Raw genomic sequence first — 14,949 nt, forward strand, 5'->3', positions numbered from 1 at the left:
AGAGATATGTGGTCTAATAGATTAGGAAATTCATTGAGATGTAGGTAGCAATTAAGTTTAGAACCTTGAGATATTTAGGAACCTATTTAAGCAGTAAGATGCATTAATTTCTTTTGTGGAAATGAGTAAGAAAAAGGCAAAGAATACTTTTAAGATCCAAAAATTACCTTTGGTTGTGAACCCTAGCTCCATAGAGTTTTGAAATTGGTTCCATTCAAATATAATACAACTAGATGTTCCAAATTCCAATCTAGGTCCAGGTGATCATAATAGTTGTAGATTTTTCATTGATTCCAAACATTTTGTGTCCAAGAAAAAATCTTCCCCATCTAGTTCTCCATCTAATATAAGATGCTTGACACTCTTTATTTCCTAACCAATTATTTAAATAGGATTAGCACATGAAAACTCATACTCAATTCTTCCCTTTAAGATAAATAATCATAAGTTTCCAAGTAGCTTTATTTACCTAACATTTCTTTAGTACTTGTTGTACATCATATAGCTTCCATAGGCAGCTATGATTGCCAATATCTATGGATTAATTTACAAAAATAGTCCTTCCCATGTCACATAGGTGATCATGCATCATGAATTTTTCATTATCACTTATTCTGACAAGGGACTTGAGTACCTGTAATGAAATAACTTGCACAATAGAAGAAATAATATGAAATATTATATAACTACTTGATAATAGCTGAGAGTAATACATCACTTTGAGGGGAAACCTCCAAAAATCTCCAATGAGAACACACTTCACCATACAATGATGAAGTAAGACTCATAACCTCCTATATATACCTAATTATGCTTAGGTTGAATAGACACAACCCTTCATAACACCTAGGCCGACCTACCTACCTAAATTATAATATAATAATGATAACATGACTTAATTAAGGATTAAGATAGCCACAATTTTACTATTCATAAACCTATATACAATAATATTAAGGGCATAGCATGCCCCTTCTCTTGAAAGAAGCATTGTCCTCAATGCTAACCAAGTGTGGATTCTTTTGAATGAACTCCTCATCATGTCATGTGGCCTCTTCAACTAGTAAATTCTTCCACTGGATGAGATATTGAGTCAAGGTTTTGTTCCTCAGCTTCTTCATGCATGTTTGAAGAATACACTCTAGTTCCAAAATTATTCTTTCTTCTTAATCAAGTTTTGGTAATACTATTTGAGTAGGAATATTCTACCCAATTACCTTCTTCAAACAAGAAACATGAAAAACTGGATGTATCTTTGTTTTTGGTGGCAACTAAAGCTTTTAGGCAACACTACCAATATTTTTCATGATTTGGTATGGTCAATAATATCTTGGAGACAACTTATTATTCTTTTTGTGTTGCTTCTTTGAGAATTTTTTATAAGGTTGCAATCTCAAGAAGACCAGTCCCCAACTTCAAAATTTATTTCACTATCATGTTGGTCCACATGTTGTTTCATTCAATTTTTTACCATAGTTAAATTCTCTTGGAGTCCTAAAAGTACCTATTTTTGATGAAGAAAGTGATTCTCTACTAGTTGAACTCTTGGTGAAAACTTTAATGATGATGTGATTGAACGAGGATGATATACATATAGTGCCAAAAATGGAGACATTTTTTATGAGTTATAAAAGGAAGTATTCCATTCTATAAGAGGTAGCCAATCTACCTATTGAGATTGTTTTTCTAAAGTGAAACAACATAGATATCCTTCCAAACATTTATTCACCACCTCAGTTGTCCCATTTGATTGTACATGGTATGAAGAACTATAAGCCAATTGAGTACCCAAACATGAGAATAAATCTTTCCAAAAGTGACTAGTAAAGATAGGATCACGATCACCAACAATAACCTTAGGTGTATTGTTGAGTTGTCGTTATGCACGATACTAAACAACAGGAATTCTTGCAAACTCCTCTCTTGAAAAGTTTATTTTGTGAATCAACTCCAAGGTTTCAAGTTGATCTTGTGCCCTACTAGAATCTTTTTAGTTGAAGATAAATGTGATTATTCACAAGGAGGCATTTGTTGGTTTGTTTTGATTCCTTCAAAATAAAACATGCAAAAGAACTATGTTTTTGTATTTTTTATGTTTTTTATGAATGCAATCTAACAATGCAACTAAAATAAATTACTATTCTAATAGGGGGGGTTAGTAAATCAAATAACAAAACTTAAAAGAAAATAACATAGAATTGAAATTCATATTGGACATAAGCTATGGAAAATGACACGTCTGTGAGTTAAGATTTCAAAGAAATTTGTAGATAACCAATGAAAGGAGCAGTACTTCCTTGACTCCACCGATGCAATCATCGGTGAGAAACTTACTGAATGTATGATGTTTCACCCTTCATCAAATTACAAGGCCATGGAAAGTACACTCATGTGAGACAAAAATTTATGTAGAGACAATTCGATGACTTTTTTTCAAGTTAGTTATGTTAGTGGAATTTGTCTAAACAATAACAAACACCACAACGAATGAATTGCACAACCAAAAAACAAAGCAATAAACTTTTGGCTCAATCATAATTCCATGAACATAAATTCACAAAACAATGACACATTTAGGCAAGAATTACTACACTCTAAAGCAAAAGCATAATTTTATTACAAAATAATAAAATAACGGCAGCCCCAGTTACATATTACAATGGATTATTTATAAGAAATAATCTACTCAATTTTTGTTGAGAGTGAGAGATATCTTCATACAGTAAAATGCTTTTAATTTAATAAAACAAACTAATTATATAAAAACTAACAATCTAACTAGTGCTAAGCAGGACTCCATCCATTTTTATTCATTAATTGGATGCATGAGCCTTTACATGTTAAAAAATAAATAATTATGAGAGAATAAAGAATGAGAAAGCTTTGAGTTGAAGTGGAAGTGTCTGGAAGTGCTAAAAATGGAAGCTGATCCTTCACTGGGCATTTGTCAAAGTTAAATTACTCTCAGAATGAATTTTTTATTCCTCTGCCATATAACATCTACCAAAATTTTATATATGGTCCCCTTTATTACCTAAAAATTTGGTAAGTCCTTACTCTGGGCCCTTACTTCATCCATAATATTGAAGTCCTACTTCAAAATTGCCACCATTCTATTCACATTCTCCTATGTAGCATGTAGTAACTTTAGGTTCCCCTGGATAATCAAAAGTCCCTTATCCTAAAATTTTTTGCACCATTGTTGATAGGCTTTCAAAATTGGATCTACATGCAAAGCTCTTCCTTTCCTAAGTACAGTGTTCAAGGTCTCCTTAGGATGTTTAGGATCTAGAGGACCAACCACATTAGCTAAATATCCCTTTAGAATCTCATTCTGCCTTCGAAGTGTTTAAAGCTTGACCTCTTCTTGCTCCATGATCCTAAGAACTTCCTTGATCCCCATGGTCACCATCAATCAGGTTATATCCCATGTGGGCCTCCTAAGCATAACCTTTTTGATTTGATAGTCTTGGGGACCAAGGCTTTCTAGATCTGCATCTTCAGGAGGGACAACCACTTGAGAAAACAAACTCTGGTCTTATGTATTGTTGACAAATGCCAATGGTCTTCCCTCATGCATCTGGGACTCATGTTTATTCAAAATCTCTACCAACTCAAAAATATCTTCCTCATCAGTACAGAATTGAGGCTTAGTGCTCCTCATTATTTCTTTCTAGAGCCATCTTGGGATGTGCTCAGTTGAAAACTGCCTCTTGAGGATGAAGGAGTATGTTCTGCTACTTCCTTTCCCTTATCACTCCTCCTTGGAGTACTTCCCCTTTTTGAGGGCCCTTCTTCTATGGTCTTTGTCTCAATAGACCCTATAGCTTGCACCTTAGTGTCTTGGGAAGGTGGTTGAGAATATTCTACCACTTGTCCTTCCTTCAACACTTCATCGATCACCATTTGTTCTAGTTCCTCCTCTTGTGAAGGTTTCTTCTTGACCTATTATTCTTCTAAACTCTAAGGTGGAGGAATAACTAAGCCTTTATCTACCACCATGATTTGTGGTGGAGATGGGAGAGTAAGATCGGGACCCTATGAATCTTGAAAGATCTGCATCAAGTCTTGTTGTTGGAGTTCACCTATAGGGGTATCCCTAATCTTGTTGCCAACTAACTCTATTCCCACGGGCATAAAATTAAAATCTAACATTTTGAAAATGTCATCACCCTCTTTACTTTTCTCATCCACCCATTGTTGTACTTCATCTTCTAAAGAAGAGACTTCTAACGGTTTTTCTTGGCCACATGGTGGTGTTATTGTGGAACTTCTTCTTCTTAACTATTTTGTGGCTCTAGCTAGCCAGGTTCTTCCTTGCAAAGGCACCTATTCCTCTTCATATTCATCTTCTTCTTTTTCCTCTTCTCCTTCTAGAATGGTCTCAGGGATAGATGGGAAAGGCACCATTCTTTTAGTCACCCTTTGCCTCTTCTTCATTTGGATCTTAATCCTCTTCTATTTCATAGAGGCAAAAGGGGATGTTGGCTCATCTTGTGGAGGAGGAATGGAAACCTACTGATGCTCTCCCTATTCTAATTGGCTAGGCATAAAGGGAAGAAATTGAGGGTCATCCTAGACTTGAGCAGGTCCAGAATCCTTGGAGTCTTGTACACTTTCTCCGTGTTGCTGGGGAGGTGTCTATGCTTCAGCTTCTTCTATTTCAACCCTTCAAGGAGAAATCATTTTTCTCTTGTTCTTTCCTTTCCTCTCTAGAGGGTGATAGTATCCAAATAGGTGGTTAGGTTGGTATACTTTTTTTGGCTTGTTGAGAGACTAGGCCACAAAGGTAGGAATTATAACTTTCTTCCCTCTACCTTTATCTAGGCAGGCTTGAGCATGAAAGATCATAGTATCAAGTATTGGATCAACTTGGAAAATTTTCTTGATCCAATCCTTTATCATTCTAACTACATGCCTCACTTGATCATTAATATCATCACCCTCCTCCCTGTCAACCTCATTATTCATGATGGGTCTCTCTCTAATTTTTTTTGAGTTGAACAGGGGGTCTAATAGTTGACTAGTATCTTGTTGCCTTATTTCCTTCGAATGTTTATTTTGAGAGCCTTTTCTACCAAATACAAATTCATCCTAAAATAGTCCCTAATATGGACATCATAGTCATTTGTTGTGCTTATCTAGTGTTCTTCAATGGTCTCTTCATGATGGAATTCTTTATCAGCCAGACACTCTACTTTTCCAATGTTATCAAAATAGGGTCAGGGAGAATTGTATTCATCTAGGGGATAATGTTCCCACTCCCACTCAAAGGATGGAATATCTTGCTTCTATTTCACTTGATAAGGTCCTATGACCAGGGATCATGTCCAACATGGTCTCTATTGTTTCCACACCCTATCATATGCAAATTCGATTTGCCATGCAATCTCCAATAACACCAATTTATCACTTGGATATCTAGGGAGTTTCATAGGGTTGATAGAGGCACCATAAACCCATAGATAGGTGAATGTCTTAAACTAGATGTAGTAGGCCCCAAGAGTTTTTATCTGTGCTATTGTATCATTAGATAACCTCTTCACATAGTCTCCCTCTATGAATCGAATGATTGTGAATATGAACGCATCATTCATGATTCTATATTCTTTGCTCTATGTCGAGAGCTTCTTCCTCACTAGTTGAGGGTAGACAATGTATGGGCAGGCATTGGGATCCTACATATTGCCGCTTTTGTACAATCCAGGATAGTTTGTGGCCCTAGCTTTTAGTAGATACACCATGTAAGAAGTCATGTAGAACTTCTTCTTGTCTTTGCCTGCCCCCAATTGCTCGCACAAGTTTTCAGTTAATGTGGTGGCCCAGTCCAGTTGCATCTTCACTGTCTTGATAGTCTCAATAAAGTTTACCATAAAAACACTCAAATGTCTCACTGCTAGTAGACCCATGACTTTGCTCAAAATAATGATACAATAACCAATATCCTCCTTCATGTATCCTCTTGTCATGTCCACCTTTCCTGTTATCCTCCCTAGAGGAGTATTCTCAATGAGGTAAGATAATTGAATGATTTTTGTTGCTTCTTCCAGGTGCTCCCTATACCACCTTTTTACTATCTCATAAGAGAGTCTTATGAACTTATCCGCTCTTGGGAGATGAAAGACCCTTTCAATATCATCACGTCAGAGGTCAAGAACCACTTATCCTGTCACATTCTATACCACTCTTTCTTCATGAACAAAGTATTGAGCTAATGTCATGATCAACTCTGTTGATTGCACTAACATTGGGTGTGAAGCTATGCTCACCAACCTTGATCAAATCAAAGCAGATACCAAAGTTGATCTCTTTGTGGGTTTCTTATAGATTCTCATAAATTCTTCCAAGTCTATGGGTCTCAAATCATTGTCTTTTATCTCTGCATATTCATTCTGAAATCTTGACTTGGTTAGGACCCCTTCGAACTTGAAAACCAAGAGCTTAGGTGTCATTTTCTCTCTGGATGATGATGTCATTAAATCTATAGGACACAAGAAAGACATTTATTAGTTCAGTATAACAAAAACCTAAAAATTAAAAGTGTAAAAAATATTCAATTCCTCTTTGATTATTTATTAACAAAAAATTAAAATTAAAAAATGAAAATAAGATGTGTTGTTTTGGTATCAAAGCAGGTGCACACAACACACCTCATTTTGTTAAGTTTTTGTGCAATTTTGGTGTGCACTTGCACACCAGATGAGGTGCACAAATGCACACCAAAGTAGTTAAAAGGGTTGCATTTTTTATTTATTGATTGTTTTTTATATTTTTTTTTAATTTTAATTTTTTTCTTTTTTTAAGGTTTTTTGTGAGCATGGAGGCAGATGAGTGTGTGGCACGGTGCACATGATGCTGTGAGGTGCACACGGTGTGGTGAGGTGTGTGCAGCATAAGCATGGAGGTGAACAAGAGGCACTATGCATGTGTGGCACCGAGTGGTGGTGTACATGAAGCACAGTGTGTGTACGGTGAGGAGTGGGCACACATGAAGTGGAGTTGCATGTGAAACATGGTGTACACATGACTCGATGTATCTATTTTAGGTTTGAGGTTTGTTGTGCGCACCTCAGATCATGTGCAAAGCACAGAGGGATTCATGAGCACGAAGGGCCTTGAAGGAACTTGTCGTAGAGGCAAAAATAAAGTGAGGTACTTGGAGGTGTGGGGGGTTTATATAACCCTACCCACCTTGGATGGTGCATAGTGTGCACTGCACAAATGTGTAGCTACGCATTGTGCATCACCCAAGGTAGGATGCGCTCCCGCGTACCATGTGAGGTGTGTAGTAGTGTGGTTTGATTTTTTTCACCTTTTTATTTTTTTAATTTTTCACTTTCTACTATTTGACAATGGGTACTTAGGGCCTAAAAATTGGCCCCAATCTAAACAAAAGTAGGGGGTCCCTATTTCCACAAGAAAATGGGGCTTGTATTGTGAAACCACAACATGTACCATGTAGCTTTTGGATATTCTCCAAGAAAACTATTTCCACTATACTTGATGTAAAACGATGTGATATTGCAATAAAATTGCATATTTAGTGAGGCAATCAAATACTACCATGATGAAATTATGACCTTTAGATTTGGGAAGCCCTATGATGAAGTCCATGGATACCTCTTCCCAACATTGGCTAGGAATAGATATAGGTTGCAAGAGAGCAGGTGCCTTAATTATTTCCCCCCTATTTCTTTGACAAACCAAACATTAAGCCACAAACTTTTGAACATCACCTTTTTTCCCTTTCAAAAAATAATCTCACTTGACCTAATGATATATCTTCAAAAATCCTGAATGACCACGAATTGGGGACTCATATAGTTCTTTGAGAATCTTGTGTTTAAGTGTGGAATTCTTGCAAAGATACAAACACTCTTTATACCAATGAATATCCCCCTTTAAATAAAACTTATTTGAACTACTAGGGTCACTTTTTATTTTCTTGATGAGATTATTTGTTGCAACATCATTTTTCCACTCTTCTTTGGCTTCTATCACCCAATTTTCTTGTAATATTGAAACGGCACACAATAAGGCTTCATCTTTTTCATCCTTCCTAGAAAGTGCATTGGCCACAATATTTTCCTTCCCTTTCTTATACAAAATTTTAAATTCATATCCCAACATCTTAGTGACCCATTTTTGTTTCTCTTCTAATGATAGTCTTTGTTCCCAAAAATATTTTAGGCTATCATAATTTGTCTTAAAACCTTGAAGTGTTGACCCATTTAATAAGGCCTCCAATTTTTAACTGCATGAAGGATTGCTAACATTTCCTTCTCATAAATAGGTTTGAGTTGATTTTTACCTTTTAATTGACAACTCTCAAAAGCAATTGGTTGACCTTCTTGCATGAGAAATGCTCCTATCCCATTTCTAGAAGCATCACATTCCATACTGAATTCCTTGGTGAAGTCTAGAGTGGCAAGCAGTAGAGTTTTACACATAGCCTTCTTCAATTGCTCAAATGATATATTAGCAGATTCATTCCAATGAAAATAATCCTTCTTCAATAGAGTTGTAAGGGGTGCTGCTATACAACCATAATTCTTCACAAATCTTCTATAGTATCCTGTCAATCCCAAGAAACCCCTCAACTTCTTAATAGTTTTTGAATAGGACATTCCATGATAGCCTTAATTTTTCTAGGGTCCACCTTTGCTCCTTTATATGAAACTATGTGTCACAAATACTCCACCTCCTTAAGACCAAAAGTACACTTGGATGGCTTAGCATAGAGTTGATGATCTTCAAGTAATTGTAATGCTTGATCTACATGATGCAAATGTTCTTCCCAAGTCTTGGTATAAATTAATATATCATCAATAAACACTAAAACAAAAATTTTCAAGAACTTCTTAAAAATAGAATTCATCAAACTTTGGAATGTAGATGGTGCATTGGTAAGACTGAATGGCATCACAAAAAAATCATAATGACCTTCATCAGTTTGAAATGATGTCTTACAAATATCTTCCTCCTTAATCCAAATTTGGTGATAACCTGATCTGAGATATAAATTGGTATAATACATAGCTCTATTTAATTTATCTAGAAGATCATCAATGACTACAATAGGAAACTTATCTTTAATGGTGTAATTGTTGAGCACTCTATAATATGGACACATGCACCAAGTTTAGAGGAATTGACTTTGTGTGATCTTCTCTTTTCTATTTGCTTTCTCCTTTTCTCTTTGTCCACTTTATCAGCTTAACATAATCATCTATGTCATAACTATGCATAGATGTCAAAAAAAATTATTTTAGGTTAAAAGAATTATAGTTCATAGCTTAGGAAAAGTCATTGCAAATCTTACATAGGGAGCTACACCCAAATAATTTAGAGGGTGCTTAATTCTTTTCAATCACAAAGAAACCCCACTATTATTGTTGATTGAGTCTTTTTGTTTAGGCATTTTAGGGTCAATTTGTAAGTGTTTTTTTGGAAGACAAATCTATTCGCTAATGGATTTTTGGTGACTCTGATGGGGATCCAAAATCAAAAATTAGTGTCACATTGATTTCTTCAGTTATTTTGTAAAACATCTAATAAGGGCACAACCCAAGACATCATGAACACAATAGGGAAAGTGGAATATTATTATTAGAAGTGATATGATATTACAATTATTACAACAAAAATAGACTCAATGATATGCCTTAGGGGCTTACAATGTTGTCTGATTCTGAAGAAAAACACCCTCACAGTACCTTCTTCGAAACTCCATTGCAAAAATGCATTTACAATGCCAAAGATGACCTTAACCAACCTAAATTACATTTAGGGTTAGGAATAAATTTTAGATTATGCTATTTTAAAAATAGCTCCAAAATATAAGGTTCTAGGAAACACATCAAAAGTCAGTACAAAATTAGAAGAATCCAAAACTGGTAGTCCAACTTCCAGGAGGCATAACTTTTGATTTGGGACTCCGATTGATGAACTATTTTCATTTTTGGAAAGCTCTCCAAGTGTTCTATAGCCTTATGCACCAAATTTTCTTGTCACCCATTTTTTGGGCCTATAAAAGGCTATTTAGTTCCTCAAATCTAACTTTGAAGTGCTCTTAAGGGGTCCCTAGGCAACTTAAAACTACAATAACTCTCAAACTATAAAGTATTTTGACCTAATTCTTTTTCTAGAGTGCTTTAAATTACAAGTATAATCATCCCTCCAACTCACATCCTCTAACACATCATAATTATGGCTCAGTTACAAAACAACCTATTTTCTACATTGGCACACATCCCAAGCTGCTCAAAAACACTAACTCGAAAAACCAATAATAGAACTATGAGAGTTGGAATCTCTATTTGACACAAATGGGTATCCAGAAAAAGAAAAAGAAAACACATTAAACAAAAACTAACACTAATCATATTGTAGGGTGATACATGATTTCCCTTACACCACTAGATGCTCCTGCATCAACATCTGTATCTATAGGATTGGTGACTCTAATTTAAGTCATCACGTTGAAAGGAAAATTTTTGAAGAAGACCAAGCTAAATCCATCTTTCATGGAAATATACCAAGAAAATGATAAAGTGTTGCATGAGTTCATGGATAATGATGACTACAACTCAATCCTATTGTGGAGAAGTTTGTGCATTATGTTTTACAAGTTGAAAGACCTCCATGAACACAAAAATAGGGTACAACAACTTGAAGAAGTGTTGGCAACTAATGACAAAGAACCTCTAGTATTATCATCTAACTTCATTTCTCATAATTGTCTAGTCTTTGGTGATCATGATGGAACTCAAGAAACCATGGATAAAGATGATAAAGGTGCATCCAAAATTTTCTTCTCTCCTAGCTTAGAAATTTTTAGATTTGAAACCAATGATAGTTTTCTTTCTACCCAAATTTGTATTTTTGAAGAATTTCAAGATGATATAATGCCAAAAGTAGTATTTCATTTTTTATGAAGAGATGAATAAAGGTTATTCATGCATAACAATGTATAATCACATGGTAGAAGAATATTTTCATCTTGAAAATGTTGAAAGAAAATCTTGTTTTAGCACACATTATTTTTGAAAGATTTCAAAAAGCCATGCAACTAGAATTTAAATCACTTTCTTTTGATGAAATGGGTGGAATTGATTCTTTATCTTTTGAAATCTATGTTCAACCCAATAGGGAATCTTTTCAATTTAAAGATAAAATTTGTGGTGTTGATAAGGAAAATATATAGGTTGAAAAGGCTCCTCGTGTTGAAACTCTGGTTGAAGGAGGAAATGTGTAAGTTAGCCCATAGCCTACAGGTGACTCAGCTAAGATGATGAATGATACTCTCCTCAACAAGGAAGAAGAAGATATCATATCTAGATTTTTCTCATCTCTTAGGAAAGGAAATTCCTCTTTGAATAGTTCATAAATAAATTTAAAACAAATAGGTTGCAAGAGGTTTTTTGGTGATTCATTATTCTATTCCTTCGCGTGTGAGTATACTGAGAAGAATATTATGAAATCCAAAGATGGAGGAAATAAAATATTAAATGTTTTACATATTTGATAATGCCTCAATTCTTGATAGAGTTGCAGAAATTTACTATGGTAGATTTTATCTCATGTTGGATGAATTTACTATGAAACATGATTCTCGTGATTATAGAAAAGAGTGTGTCATTGTGGACAATGATCTGGAAGCTAATGAAGAAGTTCCTGAATATTATTCTTTTCAGATTGAGATGATTTCTAGTTTGAAGAATATTATGGACAAATCATTTGAAGACAAGGAATTCTATGATAGAGTTTGGTTATTTGGAAAAGAATGCTAGGTTGCCATATTTTTGGATGACATGAACTTAAGGTTCAAAATTGAAGTCGCCAGAGAGCCCTATTTTCAAGATACTTCATTGAGGTATCATTGTCTACTCTGGAAGGGCTCTTATTTATCCCAACTAATATATGGATTCACATGAGTATTTCTTGTCTCTATTTTCCATGGTGGGAGTCTTCCTACCAATGTACATATTTTTAAATATTTGTGCTTGGGATTTTTGGTTGTTGGTAGTTTATGAGTTTTTGGCCAATTGGTTTCATCCTGCTCCTCTTCGCCCTCTCTACAAGAGTCTCCATTTTCTCCTTCTTTGTGACTCTATAGCCTAGTGGGTAAGGCACTTATCTTTTAAAAGAGATTTTTGGAGTTCTCTACTTTTGTGCCAAAAATAGCCCCATAGTTAAAGTCCATTTTGGTACCCATATAGACCTTAGTAATTAAATTTTTAGTTCAAGGTCTTGAACCTCTTTGAGTCAAGTTCAAAGAGGTTCAAAGTGGTTCAATTTAATCACACAAGTTCAATGGATTATTTTGATTCATCTTGTTTAACAATTCAGAGTTAAATTCACAATTTATTATTTTAAAGGAACACTTCAGATTGGGTTTGAAATGGTTTGATAAACTTTTCCCATGTTCAAATTAGTTTGGATATCTGCATTGAAGTTGATAATGGTTCTTGATGGATTTAGAACACTTTAGATGGTTTGAACTGATCCATAATAGTTTACCTTGATTAAAAGGCTCTTGCTAGTTTCAACATGGTTCCTAGAGGTTCAAATTAACTCTAAAAGTAAGTTCACTAATTCAAAAGTGAGGACCATTTTCAAAAGATCAAGTTAGGAAGCTTGAATTTCCTTGATACCTATATAATCTATAATTCATCTAAGGATCAAGTAATGCTAAGAACTCTTAGTGATAATAACATTTCCAATATTAGTATTGAGGGAAGCTTTCAAAGTTTTAATTCAGGTTCAAAGTAGTTGTAAGGGTTTAGATCAACCAAGCAGATGCTTCTAGGTGGACATAGGTCCACCTATCAAATTCCATGGCTTCTTAATTTCTTTCATACCCACAAGAACACTACATTCTATGTAGAACCAAGTATCAAGGATTGCCACTTCATTTTTCAACTTCATAATGAATTTGGATATACATACATAGATTATGAGTATTAAAAAAGAAAAGACATGGGTCGACTATATCATAGAATGCCTCAAGGGAGGGAACTTAGGTTATTCTATAGAGAAACCAAGAGGCACAAAATATATTCACCTTTCAATGGCATCTTGACTTGTCATAAGGCAATTTTTTACTCAACTGCAAGCAATTGAGCCTACTTTCTTAAAATCCAACATGTAACCATGATGAGTGTCTCTAGCATAGGTAACTTGTTCATTCATAGAATATACACCAACTAAGGAAAATTAGAAGAGATTGATGGGTATAATGAGAATAGTTACAAGGTGCCAAATAATAGAAATAGTAAGTACCACAAAAATTGAACCAGTAATTAGAATATGGAGAGCATCATATTCAAGAGCCAAGGACATCTAAAGCACCCAATTGATCTTGATGTTCACAAATCATGTTTGATATATTAATATGGATTTTTATTTAGGTTGAAGGAAATATTTCATAAGGAAATTTTAGGTACAAAGGTGATCATCTAACCATGTGGATATAGGAGCTAGCTATGATATATGTGAGCCCAAACACTTTTCTTATCAGATATGAAGAGAAAACTTGATTGTGATACTAGCCTATCAAGGAAAACATTGATCATGATCCAAGAAAAGATGAGTAACTACAAGAACTTCAAGTTAATGATAGTGTAGTCAAGTCTATAAATAAAATGTTGACTATCTAATGAAGCATTAAGTTGGTCATAGAGGAGAAAGGAGCCTTGATATACACTAATAATCATGCCTCATATCACTATTGAGAAGTGAAGTCTTGAATCCAACCAGTGATTGATATCATTGAAGAGTGAAGGTGACATTTTTATTTGCCTCTCAATGGAAGACATCAAACATCATGAAGGGAGAACATAGTCCTCAAAAACAAGTGTATGAGCTCGAATCTTTTAAGAGAAGAAATATTGTATGAAGATGCACATAAAGAATTTTAGAAAATGGTGAAAGGTAGATTACAAGAAAATAATACAAGTCATCCCCACACATGTGATCAATAACCATTAGACATTCAATGAATATTAAGGATTCATCACAAATATTTGTGTAAAAGTTGGATGCATAGAGGATGTATGCACCAACTATTTGACATCATGTACCAAGTCTATAATGTGAATGCATACCCAATGATGAAAAAGTATCATCAAAAGTTGAAAGTGTAATCATTCAACTATATTATAAGGAACATATGGCTTGAAGGCCTAGTACATGTTTTTCACAGAGTCTCATATTATGGAAATCCCTTCTCAAAGATGATCATGCACAAGGCACAATCCAATCTTTTGTGGAAGTACAATGATCATTTTCAAGTATGAAGTAATTACTAACCTAGAGGATATAAGTGTTATGTTAAGTGAATGTAAAATTTTACCAAATGGTATATAAGTTTGTTGGATTGGCCTATAGCCATGTGTCAAGTATAGACACATGTCATCTAGAAGATTATCATACCATATGATAATCATAAAATGTTAAGATATAATTGAATTCCTGTAATCAAACATGATTTTGATTGGGGGAAAGAAAAGACTCTCAATAATGAGTCCCTTATTATCTTTTAATGATCATTTACACATAACTAAAAGGTTTAGTTGAGAGATAGCTTCAAAAGAGAAAATTCACTCCAAATGCGGGGTTCCACTTTTAGCTTCTTTGACAAATGTTGTACTATGGGAGAAAATTAGGATTTATAGAGAGAGAGGGGAATTGTATTTGAAAATTTCATTGCAAAGGAGAGGAAGAGGAATAAAAGTGTTTTTGTATAATTTTCCTAGAACTTGTGTTTAGTAATTTGGGTTCTTTGCACTTGTAGTTCATGTATTGAAAGAATAAAAGAGACTATTTATTGAAACTTTGTGTTCATACATTTTTCTTTAGATCAAATACGACCTTGAGTCTTTTTGGTTATTTTCAATGCTTTTATGTTCATAGTTTATGCGCCATGAAAAGCTTTGATTTTCCATG

General features: G+C 34.5%; 1 pseudogene; it reads right to left on the reverse strand.

Annotated features, from left to right (window-relative positions):
• Positions 1 to 5,909, reverse strand: part of LOC149574953 (uncharacterized) — a 6,959-nt pseudogene extending 1,050 nt beyond the window's left edge.
• Between the last annotated feature and the right edge of the window lie 9,040 nt (positions 5,910 to 14,949).

The sequence above is a fragment of the Cupressus sempervirens genome, chromosome 2 (genome assembly GCF_028749045.1).
Source record: "Cupressus sempervirens isolate cs-2001-9-10 chromosome 2, ASM2874904v1, whole genome shotgun sequence".
Classification (NCBI taxonomy): Eukaryota; Viridiplantae; Streptophyta; class Pinopsida; order Cupressales; family Cupressaceae; genus Cupressus; species Cupressus sempervirens.